The sequence below is a fragment of the Narcine bancroftii genome, chromosome 9 (genome assembly GCF_036971445.1).
Source record: "Narcine bancroftii isolate sNarBan1 chromosome 9, sNarBan1.hap1, whole genome shotgun sequence".
NCBI classification, from domain to species: domain Eukaryota; kingdom Metazoa; phylum Chordata; class Chondrichthyes; order Torpediniformes; family Narcinidae; genus Narcine; species Narcine bancroftii.
In genome coordinates, this window is record NC_091477.1 from 95,629,945 (window position 1) to 95,650,191 (window position 20,247).

Sequence of the window (20,247 nt, forward strand, 5' to 3'; positions counted from 1 at the left end):
TTACCCGTAATTGGAAACTCCAATTTGAGCATATTTGAGTTTAAAGTTGTTCGTCTCTGTTGAAAGTACTTTTTATCTGCATAGTACAATGATTTAGAATACACAATGGATGGTTGTTAAAATCTTTGAGTGCTTTCCAGAGCAATCTCTTGATGATTTGTTTTTCTGAATCTATATGATATTTAATTGGTATGCCCAGGTTAGAGTATTTCGATCAGACAAGTCATTGTAATTCATTTAACAATATCACATACAAAGATTTTGCAGCCAAAAATATTGCATTTCCAGGCTGTACTGTGAACATAAATTGCATCATGGCTCTCAAAACAGAAATAATTACTCTCGTGTTTGGGATTTAACATGGAGAAAACATGGTTTAAAAGTAAAAAAGATCAAAGAAAACACTTTCACTGGAGCAAAGTATAGAACAAATGCTTTATATTTATTTTAATTATGTCCATTTCTTCACAGAAAGGATGTTGGGCTCCTTGAAGGATAATAGCAAGTTTCTCACAATAATAAAATTCAGTTGTATCCATGACTCTTTAGCAACAGATTGACATATCGGATTGATCCCTCAGTGTTACTGCCCATTTTGTGTAAAAGATTAAATAGGAAGTACATTTCAAAGTATTGATGAGGTAACATCAGAAATCTGCATCTTGGAACTTGCCACGACTTTGTTCTATCTATTTTTCATGTTTCCAAATCTTGGTGCCTACCAGACTTTCTCCTTCTGTTTCCTCTTTTTCCTTTACCTGATCCTTACCTTCCTGCTTTTTTTTTGGACTGTGCTACCTATTTCTCCCTTAGATAAGAACAGAATCGAAAGAAAACTGTCTCTACCCGGAACAGAAATTATTCATCCTGGCTGAATTCTTATAAATCTCCTCTGCACCCTAACGTATGGTAATCAGATCTGTAGCTTTGGCCTAAATAATTAATGATCAATAATTTGTGTATTTGCATTCTGGAATTTTTCTGTTCCCTGGAAACTTCCCACAGAAGGAAGCCATTCTGTCCATCAAAATCATGCTGGCCAAAAGAGTTCAACATTTCCCCACCCCAGGTTTTAATCCATAGCCCTACAGGTGCCTAACAGATCCTGATCCTTTCAAGCATTCAGTTCCAGGTCAAGGGAAATAATTTTTTCTCTGTAATTTTTCTACCAATTAAATTACATCTATGCTAAAAGAAATAGGCCATTTATGTTTATCCTGTTCAGATCTCTCATAATTTTATACATACTATTTAAATGAGTCTAAATGTTACCTACACTTTGATTAAAAGAAACCTGTCTCTACCAGTAACCGTAATTCTCCATCCTGGCAGAATCCTTGTTAATCTCCTCTGCTCCTTTATGTGTAGTAAACAGATCTGTAGTTTTGGCCTAAATAATTAACAATCAATAATTTGTGCATTTACCTTCTGGAATTTCTCTGTTCTCTGGAAACTTGTTATTCTAAGTTAAATCAATATCTTTACATTAAAAGTTCAACTCATTTATATTTACCCTTGAAATGAAAGGGCCAGGCATTGAGGACAGTGGACACTACTTCAGATGGCCTTCCAGTTAAAACAAAGTTCCTATTGATCATTACCCTTTGCTTCTTGGCAACAAAATTAATTTTTCATCCAACTTCATGCTTTCTTTTGAATGCCATAGGGTTTCAAATTCTTGATCAATCTCCCAGAAGGATTGTGTCTGAAGCCTTGCTCAAATTCATGTTCAGTGCATCAATTACTCTGATCATCAACATGCTTTGTTACCTAAACAGAAAATTAGGTACAAAATACTCATGTAGTGCCCTTTGACTATATTTTGATGTACAACAAGATTTCAAAGATTCAAATACTTTTGAACAGGGTTTACCCTTTTTGGAGTATGATTTTTCTCTTAATGGTTTTCTAAAAATTGATGTTCTTGAGTTTTGTATACCAAAATCATTGCATGCGAACCAATTTGTAATCAAAATTACTTAATTTCTTGATGTGTTATTTTTGATGCTGTGGAAATATTTTGTGATTTGTAATATGAAAAACAAAATTACCGTTCTTAATTTTCATGAACAATAATTTGAGGAAGGTAAATAATGTGAAATGTTCAATTGCAAGCAATCTGAAAATGATTAGTTTCCTAAAGAGTAAATTATAGGTGTAAAGCTGAATCGATGGTAATATCAAATCATTCTGTAATATGTAAGTCAACTACATGTATATGTAAAGTGCTGCTGATCGGTTCAAGGTTCCTTATTATGTATTAATACATAACAATGTAATATACATGATAGACTTAACTTTTGTCTGCTGTAAGGTGAACAGAGTTCCCATGAATGTTGCCTGAACAAAGAAAGAGAAGCAAAAGAAAGTCCCTTCAGAGATCCTGAGTGTATGTAGATTCGCCTCTAGTGCTCCCACTTCCTCTGCATCCGCACTGACTCCAGTTCAAACCTTTGGCAGTTTGAGTTCCAGGTCCAAACCTCTGATGTTATTGGGAGGTCTTCAGTGCTTCGGGAGCTCTTCTTGTCCTCAGCACCGACATCTGATTCCCTTGAGCCAGTCTCCAGCAGCCGATAACCTGAGTGGGTCCTTCAGCCGCTGAACCCCTCTCTGGTCAGCTGCTGTGGTTACTGTTTGGGTCATTCCCCATGCTTAACCTTTTCAATAGATGTTGTTTTCCCTATTTCCAGTGCCCTGTGCCAATCTGCTGCTCCCTGAAGTCTGCAATCCCTCATGGTATGCAGCCTAGCACAGAAGCCACCATCTTGGGTGCAGACCTCGGAGGTTGCAGGATTTATATTATAAATATAGATTTTATATTATGGATGATTATTCAATATTAGCTTTAAATTTCTGAAAAAAAATATTTGCAAGGTGTAGACTGCGTCGAAAGAATCAAAGGCTTGTTGATCCAAACCAAGGCTTTTATTAACTAGAAGACTGGAGCGTATCACATGTAGGTCGACCAGTCCAGAATGACCTGGTCTGGCTAGGAGCAACCCTTTAAGACCTGCCAGTGGGCGTGGCTACGCTCTCAGCCAATCACAGTAATCCTACACTACAATCTGTACATATACACATTGGTGATAGAATCTGTACTATCACACAAGGTTTATGTATATAATTGGTTTGTAACTTGGTTCACTGGATTATGGAATACTGTTGCAAATTAGATTTCCTAAGTTAAATGTTTAATTTCAAAATGCTGCTTGATAATTAATGTTTTCCTTTACACACTAATATCTGAAGGAATGGCTTGATTTAAATAGGCTTTCTTTTCTGGCAATTATATTTCCTACTTCCCTGAATGTTGTCATAAAATTTGAAAGTTGAAATTAAATGAATCAGTTTAAAGTCTAGAATTAATTTTTCCCCTTAAACTTTCACAATATTCTGGATAGTTTGAAGTTGTTGTTTTAATATTTTGAAGTAAAATTCTATCCACAGTTAAATTCCTTTTGATTATGAAGGAAGACAGCTAGTTTAAATTGACACATTTTGCCATGGACTGACTAGACCCTGTGTTTGATGTTTCTCATTATATTCTTCACCGTAGAGTCAAGGTAACCATCTTCTCTTTCAATAGAGAAAAAATTTTGTCAAGTCCTAACCCATCAAAATCCATAATCATGGTTAAGTAGACATTTAACTGGACCAGCCTCGCAAATATAATGGCAACAAAAAACGATCAGAATGAGGTTAGGTATACAATTTTGCTCCTCATGTCCCAAAATTATTGCACCGTCAACAGGACATGGAGGTGGTGAGGAATGGAATATTATGTACTTGACTTGTGGAGCTCAATTTAATTCATGATCTCTCTTTCCTTCATTTTACCAACTCCTTTCTACCAGTAGTGCAATGAGCTCACAAAATATGTCTTCACAGGTATCTCCCAAACCAGAATCCCCCTTCTGCCCAGATGGACAATATCTGTAGAGGCTTTAAAAGATTGACATCAACACAAGACTTCAATGGCTAAATTAGCTGGTGACTACGAAACACCTTGTGAAATAGGATTGCGCTATAAATTCCAGTGCCATATAAAGTTTTTTAAAAAAGCTTAATTCATTTTGAAACTTCTCTCAGATAAGAGATGATGATGTTATTAATTAAAACTGGGCAGGACTTGCACAGTAAGTGGTAGGACCCTGGAGAATGTTGTTACGGGATACAAGTACAAAAGTTGAAATGTCATATTATAGCTGGATGAAATATTGGCACTCATGCAAAGTTCTGGTCACTGAGCTATTGGAAGGATATAATTAAACTGGAAACGTAAGGAAGGATACAGAAGTTGGAGCAAGATTACAGAATTTGGCCTGTTGAACCTGATCTGCCATTCAGTAAGTCATGGTTGATCTGGTCCTGGTCTCCAGTTACCTGCCTAGACCCTGTAACCCTTAATTCTCCTACTATTGAAAAATCTATCTTTATCTTAAATATGTTTAATGTAGCATCCTCTCGTGCTTAATTAGGAATATAAATCTGCAGATTCACTGCACTCTGAGAGAAGCATTTTCTCTTCATCTCTGTATTAAATCTACTTACCAAAACCTTAAGCCTTTGACTCTACTTCTAGTCTCACTGCCAATGACAACAACCTTCCTGCTTCTATCTTACCCATTCCTTTCATGATTTTGTTTGTTTCTACAAAATTCCACCCCCACCTCCCCCCAGCATCCTTTGAAACTAGACTACTCAATCTCTCCTCATTAGCCTAATTTCTGGAATTGACCTGGTGAACCTACTCTCTATACTGCCTCCAAACCCAGTAAATATAGTGTTTAGAGACCAAGGATGCATGTAACCTCACCAGCACCCTGTACAGTTGCAGTAGAAACCCCTTGCTTGTAATTCAATCCCTCTAGCAATGAAGGCCATTATCCCATTTGCTGCCTTTATTTAGACATACAGCATGGTAACTGGCCATTTTGGCTTACGAGTCCATGCCACCCAATTAACCGAACCCGCTAGTACATTTCGAACAGAGGGAGGAAACCAGAGCCCCTGGGGAAAACCCACGCAGACATGGGGAGGACATACAAGCTCCTTACAGAGAGCACAGGATTTGAACCCCAACTGTGCTGCCTGATTACCTGCTGCCCCTGTAAGTTAAACTTTTGTGATTCATGTACAACCCCTCTCGTATATCTCTGCAATACAGCATACTGCAGGTTTTCATCAGTTAAATGTCTAACTTCTTATTCTTCTTTCAAACATAGATGATATCACATATAGTGTATCAACATTGTAATCCATTTGCCAGACCCCTGCCCACTCACTTCACCTTTCCATTCTGTTGCAGGTTCTCCGAGCTCTCTCTACAATTTGCTTTTCCATGAATTTTTGTGGTCAAAGCAAACTGAGATACCCTACATTTGGTACCCTCCACCAAATTGTGTATATTGTGAACAGTTATTCACCCAGGACTGACCTCTGTGGCAATCCACTAACTATCGATTTCCAAACAGAGAAATACCCATTATCTCAACTTTCTTACTTCTGTACATTAACCAGTCTTCCCTCCATTGCTAATGCATTATCCCTAACACCATGCCTCCATGACTTATACAAAAGTGATTTGTGCAGTACCTTATTGAATGCGTTCTAGAAATACATGTATATCATATCCAACTATTCCCCACTGTCCACTGCCCTTGTTAAATACTTAAATTATTCCAGTAAATTAGTTAAGCATGACCTGCTCTTACTGAATCCATGTTGCCTGATGGAAAAATTTTAATCTGGATGTCTTGCAAATTTTCTTGATGATGGCTTCAAACTATTTCCTGCCAGCAGACATCAAAGCAAAGTTAACTGGCCTATAGTTACCTACATTTTGTCTACCTCCTTTTTAAAGTAGTGGGATGTTATTTACTGTCTCACAATCTACCCAAAAGGTGCAGAAAAGATTAATGTTTGTTATTTGGACTGTGTTGAAAGGAGAGATTGATAACACAACAGGCCATTTTGTCCATATGTCTGTGTTGAACATGATGCCCAAGCATTAGGATGTTATGGGGTGGTTTAAGAACTTTGAGAATAGAAACTGTTCTTAACCTGGAGGAACTTGAATTCAGGCTTCTGAATTTTCTGCCTGAAGATAGCAGTGAGAAGCGGTTGCGACCAAGATAATGGGGTCCTTCCTAATGTTGGCTGTCTTTTTGAGGCAGCATCTTATATAGATGTCTTCAATGGCCAGGAGGTTGGTATCCATTTCTTGAATAAATTTGCCACTTTCTCCAACCTACTGCATTCAAGGACATTTGAGTTTTCAAACTTGTCTGTGATGCAAGCTGAGAGTATATTTTCCACAGTGTACCTGTAGGCTTGACAAAGTGTTCAATGACATGCCAAATCTCATTAGACTCCTTCAAAAGTAGAGGCATTGATGTGCCGCCTTCGTGGTTGCCCAGATGTGCTGGCTTCAGGAGAGATCCTACACTATGTAGATCTCAGGGACTTGTGGGCACAGCCCAATACATCACAAGCAAATTCTCCCCACCATTGAGAGCATCTACATGGAATGCTGCCTTTGGAAAACAACAAATCATCAAGGAGCCACACAACCCAGAACATACTATGTTCTTGCTGCTGCCATCAGGAAAGAGCAAGAGCTGCCACAAGATTCGTACCACCAGGTTCAGGAACAGTTGCTACCTCTCAACCATCAGACTCCTAAGCAACAAAATCAATCTGAGACTCATTTGATCATTCTTACTTTGCGCATGATTTATTTCTGTATATTTATTTTTTTCTGTATTTGCACAACCAGTATATTAATTTATTTTTTGTTTATATTTCTCTCTTTTGTCTCCGAGTCCTTCAAGACTTTTTTGATGTGCTTTCTAGCTACAAAATTTAATGAATGTTTAGGGCTTGAGCCTTTCATCAAGATGCTCAAGTCCAAAATGTTGGCTGTGTATCTCGGCTTTGTTCGATATAAAGTACACTGTTTGACCTGCTGAGTTTTTGAAGAATTCTATTTTTACTTCAGCAAAGGTGTCTGCAGACTTTTGTGTTTTGCTTCTTTCTTTACATAATTTAGTGCCATATTAGCCATTCTGGATTTTTTTAAACAATATTCATATATTTTTGCCATTTGTGTACAATTACTTTCTACTATTACATTTTCATCATTTAATTAATGTACGACTTGATCCTTTTTTAGTCACAGATCAAAAGCCTCAGAATTTTCAGGGTTGAAATCCATCACTTACATATTTTTCAATCATTTGATATATCATTGTCTCAATAATTTTGTAATTCTGTCCAAATCGTTAACCATACCTGTCAATCTAAATGCCATTGGCAAACTTAGACATATGATTCTTTGTTGGGTTATTGAAGATATTAATAAATGAAATTAATGATTGAGTTCCAAATAAGGATCTATTTTGGAATGCTGCAGAACTCCTCCTTTCGATCTGAATGAACATATCTAGGCACCACATTCTTCAGTTATCAATTAATTTTTCAAGTCCAGAACAATTATTTTTGCAAATATTCTCATTATGGAACATCATAAGACAACTCTTACCATCAGGTAATTTTTCTCTCCACTGGACTTGTTAAAGATCAAGTGGCAGAGCAAAGTATCATTGCAATTCACCGTCATTATAGAGACTGTTGAATCTACACTGGGTTATACCCAGTGTAGGTGCAGCAACTCCATGCACTTCACTAGAGAAGATGTGAATGTGCTGGTCAGAGTGCAAAAGCAATTAACTAGGATTAGACATATGGGGAGAGATTGGCTTGTTTTCCCATCAGCAAAGGAGGCTGAGGAGTAACTAGGGAGTGGTATCTCAGGTTATGAGAGGCAAAGGTAGGCTAGATGGTTAAAATTGTTTTCCCTTGGTAAGAGGCCATCAGTTTAAGGAGAGAGGAAGATATTGGAGGGCTAAGTTTTATCCACAGAGAGCTGTTAATATCTGGAACATACTTCCAGAGGTACGAGGCGTATCAGATACAATTACAGTCAAACCACTGATATCTGGCCCCTATGGGTTTTGGTAGATGCTGGATGTTTATTTTCTGGTTGCTTGAGACTTACACTTACAATGCCTAACTAATACACCCATATTAGGAATAAACAATTTAAAAGGCAAAAAATACTATGCTGTATTAACAGCGAACAACTTTGCTTATATGAATATATAAACCTTAAAGCATTTTACTTTATTTTCAGTTTTATTCTTTGAAAACATTTAAATGTCGCTGCATCTGCAGGTTTCTCCCCCTCCAAGGAGCTGCCCGAAAGATGAACAACAGCATTATGGATAATTAATCTCCCCACTCTCCCCATGTTTCACATAAAGCCTCTGACTGAGGTGAATCTTACTAATCAGCGATACATAGCCATTGAAGAGAGTCACCCCCAATGGTGAATGGCATCAATCAGCTCTTAATCCTGGGTGATGCCATTGCTATTTCACACAACTTTATTCAAACAGCTGCTATGAGCAAAGCCAGTCCAAGACACTTCACTGGCTGAATGTTTGCTTCCATCTTCACCAAAGATTTATGTGTTACTGCTGAGAACATTCACTTTTACAATTTTATAAGGTTTTTTTTTGCCTATTATTTTATTCACATTTATTTATTTTCATAGTTTTAATTTCTTGTATTTCTTTTATTTATATATTTTTTTGCCAGTTGCTAGAGCCTGCTGGTTGCTTGAATTCTGGATAGCAGGGTTTTTACTATATTACATTTAAGATATATTTTGAAGGATACTAGATATTTAGATGGATGGAGACAGAGATACTGCTGACATCCTCTGCCTGGCAGAACTTGTCCTCACCCTCAATAACTTTGACTCATCCCACTTTCTTCAAGTCTAAGGGAGGAGATGGGTACATGTATGTGTCCCAGCGATGCCTGCCCTTTTCTTGGCTATGGGGAGCAATCCATTCTATAAGTTTACACAGGCAAACCTTCCTCCTCTGAATTGATGACTACATTGATGCTGCCTCAAGTACCGATAAATGAGGTTGTCAACTTTATCTACTTTCACTCTGACCTCAAGTTTACTTGGTCCATTTCTGGGAACATTTTTTTCCTTTTTCAACCTCTGTTTCCATGTGAGGAGACAAACTCCCTGCAGGCATCTTGTACAAACCCATCAATTCCGATTGTTACCTTGACTACATTTCTTCTATCTCCTGCAAGAATTATCTTTCTTTCTCTCAATTCCTCCAAATCCACTGCATCTGCTCTGAGGATGAAGTCTTCCATTCGAGGATATTTGAGATGTCCCCCTTCAAAAATATATAGTATTCCCTCTTCTGCTATTAACGTAGCCCTTACATCCATCTCTATTTGGTGAACATCTGCCATTACACCTCTGTTCCTTGGCTCAACAAGGATAGGATTCCCCTTGCATTAACCTTCCACCCCACCATCCTCTAGATCCATGCTATTATCCTCCACAATTTCTGTCACCTACAACATGATCCCACTACCAGACACATCTTGCTCTTTTCTCCCCTCACTGCTTTCCGCAGAGACCTCTCCCCTCATGACTCCCTCATCCATTCATCCCATCCCACTAATTGCTCCTTCAGCATATATCCCTCTGAATGGAGAAATGCTTCTCTCCCTGCCTGTACCTCCTCCCTCACCACCATTCAGTGTCCCAAACTGTCCTTCCAAGTGAAACAACACTTCACTTGTGAATCTGCAGGGGTCATCTTATGCATCTGGTGCTCCTGTTGTGACCTCCTCTACATTGGAGAGACTGGATATAGACACGGAAATTGTTTCAGTGAGCACCTTCACTCTGTCCGCTGCAATTACGGTGACCTCCCAGTGGCGAACCATTTCAATTCCACACCCCCATTTCCATCCCGACATGTCATTCCATGGTCTCCTGTATTGCTGAACCGAGGGCACCTGCAAATTTGAGGAACAACACCTTATATCCTGTCTGGGCACTCTGCAACAAGATGGCCTTAACATCGACTTCTCCAGTTTCCATTATGTCCCTCCCCTGTTGCTCTCTAACTTTTTTCCTATCCCTCTGTGTCCTTCCCTCCAGCTCCACAACCCCTCCACATTCAGAAAGCTATTCCCCTCCCCTTGTATAAGCTTTTTTCTCTTCTTCCCTCCCACACTTATCCACCTGTGGCCTCTTGCTTGTTGGCATGTGCTCCTCTCCCTGCCTCTTTCCTCCTTCCCCACCTTTTCATTCAAGTACCTGCCTGCTTTCTGCTCATTTCTTGATGAATGTTCAGCCAGAAATGTTGGTTATATCCCTTTACTTCCTATTGATGCACCTGAACTTGCTGAGATTCTCCACACTTTTGTGCATTGCACTATAATCGCAATGTCCGCAAACTTTCCTGTATAGCTATAAATATATTGGAGCTCGTACTTCTGATCATTTTTATTAACTTCTCAAAGTAAATATTGAATAAGAACTGTTCAAGATGTCTCTTCTGTTGTTTCTGAAAAAAAATTCTGAATTCATAAATGGGATTGGGCAAGTTATTGCAAAGTATTTGTATTCTTTGAAAAACAACTCAGCAAGTAATTTGCACCTTCTGGCATGAAAATTGGGTCCAACATTTTCTTGACTGTTGGCGGAGGAGATAAAAATGAAGATATAGCAATAGTTTAATAGAGTCCTTTATCTTGAATTTTCATCCCATTTTACACCCTGCCACTCCAAGTATACAAATACAATAGTAGAAACTGAATTGACAAGCGAGAAGGAAGGGTAAGAAATCTTCAAACTGCAAGGTGGTTAAAAGTGAAGTGACTTTTGGTCGGTGGATCCCACTGGTAGGAGAACAAGTTGGTGATGAAATTTGGAACAGGTAGAATTTCATTGAATGTAGCCTGCATTCACATTATATTTCCAGAATTTTTAATATTTTTTTTAAATATTTTTCACACAATAAACCATACTGACCAAAATACATAGACATTTTTCTCTTGAATATATACAGTGTCATTTTCTCCCCTTTCCCCCCCTCCCTTCCCTCCCTCCCTCTTCCCCCCCTTTCCCATTGATTCAAAGTTCAATCTATAAGATACATTAAATCCGTTAAACAATGTCGTCACTTAATAAAATAAACAAGACATTTTTATCTTTTACTCTTATATACTGAGTCAGTTCATTTCATTGTCTTCTCCTTCTGTCATTTTAGGTGGTGGAGGTTCATGGTAGGATTTCTCTATTGTATTTCATGTATGGTTCCCATATTTGTTCGAATATTGTGATGTTATTTCTTAAATTATATGTTATTTTTTCTAATGGAATACATTTATTCATTTCTATATACCATTGTTGTATTCTCAAGTTGTCTTCTAATTTCCAGGTTGACATAATACATTTTTTTTGCTACAGCTAGGGCTATCATAATAAATCTTTTCTCTGCTCCATCCAAATCGAGTCCAAATTCTTTATTTCTTATATTACTTAGAAGGAAGATCTCTGGGTTTTTTGGTATATTGCTTTTTGTGATTTTATTTAATATCTGGTTTAGATCTTCCCAAAATATTTCCACTTACTCACATGTTCAAATTGCATGTATTGTTGTTCCCATTTCCTTTTTACAGCGAAAACATCTGTCTTGATACTGTTGGGTCCCATTTATTTATCTTTTGCGTTGTGATGTGTAATCAATTATATTGTATCATGCGTAACCTCGTGTTTATTCTATTTCTCATAGTTCCGGAGCATAGCTTTTCCCATGTTTCATTCTTTATCTTTATGTTTAGATCTTGTTCCCATTTTTGTTTAGGTTTACAGTTTGTTTCCTCGTTCTCCTTTTGTTGCAGTTTGATGTACATGTTTGTTATAAATTTTTTAATTATCATTGTGTCTGTAATAAATTTGCAGAATTAAAGGTATGGAATTCAGCTCAAGATGCATTAAATCCCAAAATATTTTGATGAATATTTTCATTACGAATTTACTCTCACTCTTCATGATTTGGTGTTCGTGTAAACATGCAAACATTTTCACACTGACAAATTGTTTATCGATAGTTAAGCTATTAGTACAGATTGAAATTCTGAGTTTCTTATTTACAACTAATGAGGCAGCAGAAGGATGTATACTGTTCATCAAACTTATTGGAGCCTCTGACAAGAATGTTTTTATCAAAATGTTAGGATAATTAGCCAGGGGATAATTACCCATTTTCAACGTGAATATATTTATTGTTTATGAACTGCTAATTGAATAGTTTGTGTTTTACTATGGAATAATACAGAGCAAATTCAATATTTACTCTGAATTTTCAATGCAGTACAATATATTTTCTCTTTTTCAGCATGATGTTAGCTATGACTGAAACAACTCCTTGTGAAGTAAACATGCTTTCATTTATGCATTTTGTGTAAATGATTTGACAGATAATGTATGTCAGTGTATATGGAAGCCACAAGAATACAACTTAATTTGCAATGATAATCTTGTACTGTGGCTAGTATTTGTATGGATTCAGTGAAATGTTAATATTTAGAGAGAAAGTGAATTAGCTTAATCTGTGGTAAATGTCTAAAGTTAATATATTTCTTCTTAACTTGCATTAGCATTGATTTGTCTCAATTGGCAGCATGGAGGGAAATACCACTGAGCCAGACAATGAACAGTGGAGGAGCTGTTACAAAGGTTGCAGAGTAGATAAGGGAAAGGAGAAGAATAATATAAAGGTTTCCCCCCACTATCCAAAAGTAGTGCGTTCCTATGAAATCTTTTGTAAGTCAAAATGGTGTAAAGCGAAGAAGCAATTTTCGTTAATTTATATGGGGAAAATTTTTTGAGAGTTCCCAGACCTATAAAAATAATCTACCAAATAACACATATAACATTCCTTAATATGACATTCCTTAATGTATAAAACTTAATCTTTCTCTCTGCATGTAACTATTATGAATGGTGGACACAGGCAAGTTCAACGAACACACAATGTTTTTATTTCGTTCACCACAATCAAAATGCTTAATTACATAGTTTTAAGCTAAGTGTAACATCCTTATGAGCTCTCTGAGGCTTTTAAAATATGTTAGGACATATTGTGCATAAAATAAATCGAGAAAAAGCATAGATGCTCACGAACACAGTTCAAAGCCATGGTGGCTTGATGTAGTTTCCGGAGAAAGAGGTTGGTGGCGCCACTCTCGCTGCTCGGGGTGCATGCTGCCTCAATGATGGCTCCCTGTAAAATAAACTCTCTACTCTATTTTCACTTTTCCCCTTTTTGTCGTATAAGTGAAAGTTCTTCAGATTTCTTTCATTAGCAAAAACAGGTACTGATGTAGGTCTTTCATAAAAGCGAAGTAGAACTAAGTGAACTTCCGAAAAGCAAGGGATACCTGTGCTGTGTCTTTGAACATCTAATTTGTAACCTTTTTGGTCATCTGAAGAAGCGGACATCTCACTTTAGACGTTTGGAAATGTAAAGTTTCAGAAAAGATGGGTTCTCTCAGCTGATAGGATAGACCAGTGGTTTTCAAACTGCACCCCCCCCACAACTCACATTCCATCTTGAGCAATCCCTATGCCATAAATGCCTCTGTGAGTAGTAAGGGATTGCTTAAGGTGGTATGTGAGTGGAAAGAAAAAGTTTGAAGAGAACTGTTTTAATCGTACCTAATTGACTCGTTATGTGCACAGTTTCATAACTCCAAAGGAAATGGGCCAATGACAATTTTTCTCAAGCAAAATATTTCAGTAACAATTGGGTCTAGAGGAATTGTTGTCAACCTTCCCTTCCCACTCACATACCACCTTAAGCAATCCCTTACTAATCGCAGAGTATTTATGTCATAAGGATTACTTAAGGTGGAATATGAGTTTGAAAACCACTGGGGTAGACAACAGCAAACTTCAGGGTGAATGGCTAAATATGGGCAGAGGAACTAGGCAAAGGAGAGACATATACTCTATTTCTTAGCATCTGGGTGTCATTTTCAAGGCCTGCATTTATTGATGATATTGTGATGGACTATGTTATATTTTATATTGCTTGTAGATATGTTTTAAAGGAGATCAATTATAGTTTTTATTTTAGTGTAGGTCACAAAAAGATACAAACACTTCACACAGATCTCATTTAAAATGCAAGGGCTTTGCTCAAAAAGACACTCTGGGCCCAGAGCCTTTGCAAAAACTTTGAAGAATGCCGAGTGAGAGAGAGAGAGAGAGAGAATTCAGTTTTACAGTTCAGCAGCAGCAGCTGGGACTGGAACAGGACAAGCTGGCAAGCTTGTGGAAAGCCCCATTTGGATGATGGGTTGAGTTCTTAGTTCAGTTTGGTCAAAGCCCTTGTGGTCCATACAAGAGGAGATGGCTGGCTGTATAATGTTTCACTTGAAGTAAGAGCAACACAAAGGAATTCTGCAAGACACTGAAGTGGCTGATTGGAAGGAGTCTGTTTGTATCCAATGAGCAACAAATTTCTCTGTGAAAACCGGCAAGAACCTTCCTGAATGGTAACCATTTACCTTTCAAGCACCAAAGCCTGGTGAAATTCATAAATGTTAAATACTAGTGAACTTGGAGGAGTGAGAAGTGAGATTAGACTGTGAGTCAAATAACTTTTCTGAACTTACAGACACATTACAAACATGTGTGCTTAGAATTAGATGGAGGTTATGTTAGGTTAAGTTAATAGTAATAAGTTAAAATTTGATCTTGTTTTCATGTTTAAAGATAATTAAAAGCAAATTTTATTTAAATAACCATTTGTTTTGGTGAATTTTTATTGCTGCTGGGTTTTGGGCTCCTCTGGGCCCATAACAATATGTGATAGACTCTTCATATTTTGTGGTGGTCATTGCCTGTATTAATGGCCCTGGTCTCTCATCAGATCACTTCAGAAAGTGGTCATATTTTCACTACATGCACGCAGGAGCAGCTTCATTTGCTGAAGATTTGTGAATGGAATCAAATGTTGTGCAATCTTTTGCAAATATTCCTACCTCTGACCGTGTGATGGAACAAAGGACATTGTTGAAGGAGGTGAAAATTTTTAGGGTTAAAACACTGTCCTGAAGAAGTACTGCATTGATTTCCCAAGACCAGACTGATTGACATCTAAAAACCACAACCATCTTCATTCAAAGTATAAATTCAGCCAGAGCTTGTCTTCCCTTTTGCCTATTGGTCTAGGTTACACTAGAGCTCCTTAATGCCATAGAAAGTCAAGTATTGCATTAATGTCAGAGGCAATCAATCTCACCTCACCATTAGATGTCAGCACTTTTGTCCATGTTTGGACTGAGCCTTGAAAAGATCTAGTTCCAAGGCATCCTGGCAAAATCCAAATTGGGTACGATACCAATAAAAAGAGTACAGAAAAGATTTACATTGCAGGGTCCTGAGGAACTAATTAACAGGGAAAGATTAAGCAGGTTAAGACTATCTTGGAGTGTAGAAGAATGAGGGGAGATTTGATAGAGATATACAAAATTATGAGGGGTATAGATAGAATAAATGCAAGTAGTCTTTTTTCTACTGAGGTTAGATGAGATACAAACCAGAGGACATGAGTTAAAGGGGAAAGGTTTAATGCGAACATGAGGAGAAATTTTTTCACACAGGGAGAAATTTTTTCACACAGAGAGAAATGGGAGTATGGACCGAGCTGTCAGTTGAAATGGTGAATGCAGGCTCCATTTTAACATTTAAGAAAAATGTATACATGTACGTGGATGGGAAAGGTACACAGGCCTTTGGATTGGGTGCCAGGCACAATTGGGACTAAGTAGAATAATATTTTGGTACAGAGTAGAAGGGCCAAATGTTTTTTTTTTTCTCTCTGCTGTAATGTTCTAGATTTCCAAGGGTGACTAGGTGCTGCATAGTTACACAGTGAATGATATCTCCCTCATTTTGCTGATGGTCAGTAGCAGATTGTTGCAATCTGTGCTTTTTGTGAACAGAAGGCTCCTGGAGAATTAACCACATTATTGGGTAGATGGCAGAGTATCTTGGCCAGAGGCAGAACTATTTCTGAAATATTTCAGCCTTATCTTAAGCAGCCATATGCTCACTCTGCCACTATTTTAGGCTGGCGATGTTCTTAGAGTTTCACATTAATTGTTTAATGATCCAGATTTGATAGTACACTGAAGATTTTAACTGATTTATGTGGTTATGAGATTTTTGGTTCTCTGTCTTTTGCAGCTTATGCTTTTTAACATGTATGTAGTTCTTGACACTTCATTTTTAAATATGCCAGATATTGTACTTTTGCACTTTTTATTATGTTGTGGTTAATCCCCTGATTTGATGATCACAGAATGATAAAATGGTAAATCTCAGGGTTCAATGTCATGCCATGTATGTACCCTGACAATAAATCTGAAATCTAAAAGATTGCAAATTGTGGGAGGTTAATATTTCTTGTCCCCAGCTCTCTTCAAAATCCAATTCTGAGCTGCCTGATCTGTTGATCATAGAATCATACCGTATGGAACAGGCCCTTCAGGCCAATGTGCCCATGGCAACCAATGAGGTATTCTGGGCTAATCCCATTTACCTGCACTTAGTCTGCATCCATCCTAGTCCATCTTACCCATAAACATATCTAAATGTCTTCTGAATATTGTGGCTGCTTCTGCAGTATCCTCTTGAAGCTCATTCCAGATGCAGACCACTCTCTGAGTGAAAAACAACTTCTTGCGCCCCTCCTCAATCTTTCCAATTTCATTTTCAAACTATGCCCTCACATTTATGAATCATCTACCTTTGGAACAAGATTACTTTATCCATGATATGCTATAGACATGGACTAGACAAGTATTATACTAATACTGGGCTTTTATTGCCAGACTATAACCACCACCAAACTGGCTCGTGGGAAAGCATCTCCATCTGTAATACCAGTAGGCCTCCATTCAGAAACACATCCTTCCATTACTACCCACTATTTCCATCTCCAAGGCCAGTTTTGAATCTTATTCCCCAGCTGATCATGGATGCCATATGATTTAACTGTCCAGTCGAACTTGTCAGAATGTGTAGTGTTGTTAAATGCAGAATAGGCTTTTGATTGAGTGGAATGAAGTTTTGAAAAGATTTAATTTTGGCCCTGGTTTTATCTCTTGTATTAACTTGATTTATAAAGATCTAGCTGCTGAAATTATAAATAATCAAAATCTTCACTTTTTAGGTTATTTCAAGGGGCTAGACAGATTTGTTCACTTAGCCCTTTATTACTTAATTTAGCTTTGGAACCCCTATCAATATGACTTCGGGATTTCATTGATGTTTAGGGAATTAATAGAGGAGATGGAATTCACAAAGTATCTTTATATGCAGATGATCTTTTAGTAATATATTTTAGATCCTGAGAAATCTATTCTTCCAATGTTATCTTTGCTTTCCCAATTTGTTAGTTTCTCTGGATATTAATTGAATCTTCATAAGAGTGAATGATTTCCGATAAACATGCATGTATCACACACCATTTAGAGTGGTTAGAGACCATTTTACCTACCTTGAGGTTAGATTTCCAAAACATTTAAAGATCTATATAAATTTAACTTTCTTCCTTTGATAGTTTATGTGAAACAATCTTTCTAAATGGTTTCTATCAGCTTTATCTTTAATAAGTTGTATTAATGCTATTAAGATGATAATCTTACCTAATTTTTTTGTATTTATTTCAAGCAGTCCCAATTTTATTCAAAAATCCTTTTTTTGATAATATTGACTCTAAAATATCTTCTTATAGTTGGAATAAAAAGAGTGCTAGATTGAGTAAATTACATCTGCAGAAATTAAAGAAAGATGGTAGTATGGCTTTATCTAATCTTACATTCTGTTATTCGGCAGTTAACATCTGCTATATTATTTTCTGGATTTACTATTCTGATAAATTTGAATGCACTTATTGGGAAGATTTGGAATTGAATTCTGTGCAGAGATGTTCAGTAGCCTTTTTATTGGGAACAACTCTTCCTTTTACACTTTCCAAGATTAGTAGGCATACCTTCAACCCAATACTTAAACATACATTACAGATTTGGTTTCAATTTCGGAAGTTCTTTGACTTGAAAATTTTTACTTGTACCATTTCCCTTAATTATTTTTTTCCAACTGTCTATAATTGATCAAGTATTTTTTTTTGGTAAGTTAAAGGTATTGTCTTTTTTTCAGATATATTTATAGATGGTAGGTTAATGTGTTTTGAACAATCATCCAATAAGTATAATACACCTAAGTTACATTTTTTTTAGATACTTTCAAATTAGAAATTTTCTGAATACTTTACTGCCAAACTTTCCAAAATTATACCAACTGGATTTGATTAATTCTTTTTTTTTCCATTTGAACTCTTCTCATAAGGGTTTAACAGGTAATATTTTTAATGTTATTAAGATTACAATCATATTCCAATAACAAAATTAAAAGGGCCTGGGAAGAGGAACTTTGGTTACATCTTCCAGAGGAATCATGGGAGAGGATTTTTGAATTGGTTAATACCTCTTCAATATGTGCTCATCATTCTTTGATTCAGTTTAAAGTGGTACATCAGGCTTGTATGTTGAAAGATAAATTGGCTTGTATTTTTTTCTAACATTAGTCCTATTTGTGATAGATATAAATCAGAAGTGGCTTCTCTCATTTGTATGTTTTGGTCATGCCCTATGTTGGAGAAGTATTGGATAGATATTTTTAAGACTTTGTCATCTATACTGGGTATTAGTTTGCAACCTTAACCCATTAACTGCTCGTTTTGGAATTAGAGATCCAGAAGTGGGATGAGCTCCCACTTCCACACATCGGTTTGTAGCTTTTTCTACATTATTGGCTTGAAGAGCTATTTTATTTAAGTGAGAAGATTCTAATCCACCTACTTTAACTCAATGGTTCTCTAAAATTATCTCATGTTTAAGTTTAGTCATTTTGTTAAATTTGAAGAGACTTGGTAGCCTTTTAAAAATTATTTCCACATGACTTAGTTGGTATAATTATTTTCCCTTCTGGAGTATATTTAATTTTATTTCTTTTCTCCTTGTTGATGAAGACCAGACGATTAATTTTTATTAATAAATTCTCAGGAGAGGCTGCCCAGTCTTTAATTTTTTTTTTAAAATAGGTGGGGTTTTATATAATAAAATAATTTCAATTTGAGGACATGAGAACATATTTGTTAATTGTGGTGTAATACAATATGTTATATCATAAGGTGTCATATAATGATTTTCTCTCATTCTTGATCATGTTCTCCTATAAAATGAGCTCTTCAACCTATTGAGTCCTGCCCCATCATTCAATCATAAGCTGACCAATTTTCCTACTTTTCCCCCCTCCTTGGCCTTCCGCCCCCCCCCCCCCCCCCCCCCATAATCATTGATGCACTGGTTAATCAAGAACCTATCAACCTCTGCTTTAAATACACCCAATGACTTGGCATTCACAACCACCTCTGGAAACAAATACCACAAATTCACCACCCTTTGGCTAAAGACATTTGTCCGTATTTCTGTTCTAAGTGGACACCCATCAATGCTGAAGTTGTGCCCTCTTGTTCTCGATGCTCCCGCCAAGGGAAACAACTTTTCTACGTAAACTCTTTCCATTCCTTTCAATATTCAAAATGTTTCAGTGAGATCCCCCCTCATTCTCCTACATTCCAAGAGCCCTCAAATGTCTCTCACATAATAAGTCTTTCATTACTGGAATCATCCTTCTGAACTTCCTATGAATCCTCTCTAATGTCAGCATATCCTTTCTTAAACGAGGAGCCCAAAACTGCTCTCAATATTCCAAATGGTGAATAATGAAGCACCAAACTCACCTATTGAAACATGAAATAGGAAAAAAGAGTTCTATGTATAATTGGATATTTTAACATTCTCCCAATGTAGTTCCAGCTGAGATCATTATGGGAAATGAGGTCCTTGTTATCTTACATTCCTTCCTTTTTAATGTTTCTGTTTAGATTTTTTTTCCTGTTTCTTTAAAGGAACATAGTAGCAACATAGCAAAGACATTCACAGAAGAAATAACTATTTGCATTTGCTCAAGGAAGATTGTCAAGTTACGCAATAAATCCTCATGATTTAAGTTTTTTTAAAAACTGAGAATTTTTTTCTGGGAAGTCGATTGCATATTCACATAAAGGCCAGCACATTTTTCCTTCGATGTGATGCCTAAAAGATATTGTAGCTGGCAGAACAGATGGGGTCAGACTAAAGTATAGAAATGAGGTATACTTACTATTCTTTGTAGAGAGAGGGGAGAGAAGCAATTTTAGAATTATGGATACACAT

The 20,247-nt window shown here is 36.8% G+C and overlaps 1 protein-coding gene across 12 annotated transcripts in view; it reads left to right on the forward strand.

The window, feature by feature from the left end:
* LOC138742470 (inactive N-acetylated-alpha-linked acidic dipeptidase-like protein 2) overlaps window positions 1-20,247 on the forward strand; it is a 658,708-nt gene that overhangs the window by 132,029 nt on the left and 506,432 nt on the right. The gene's annotated exons all lie outside the window — the stretch shown is intronic.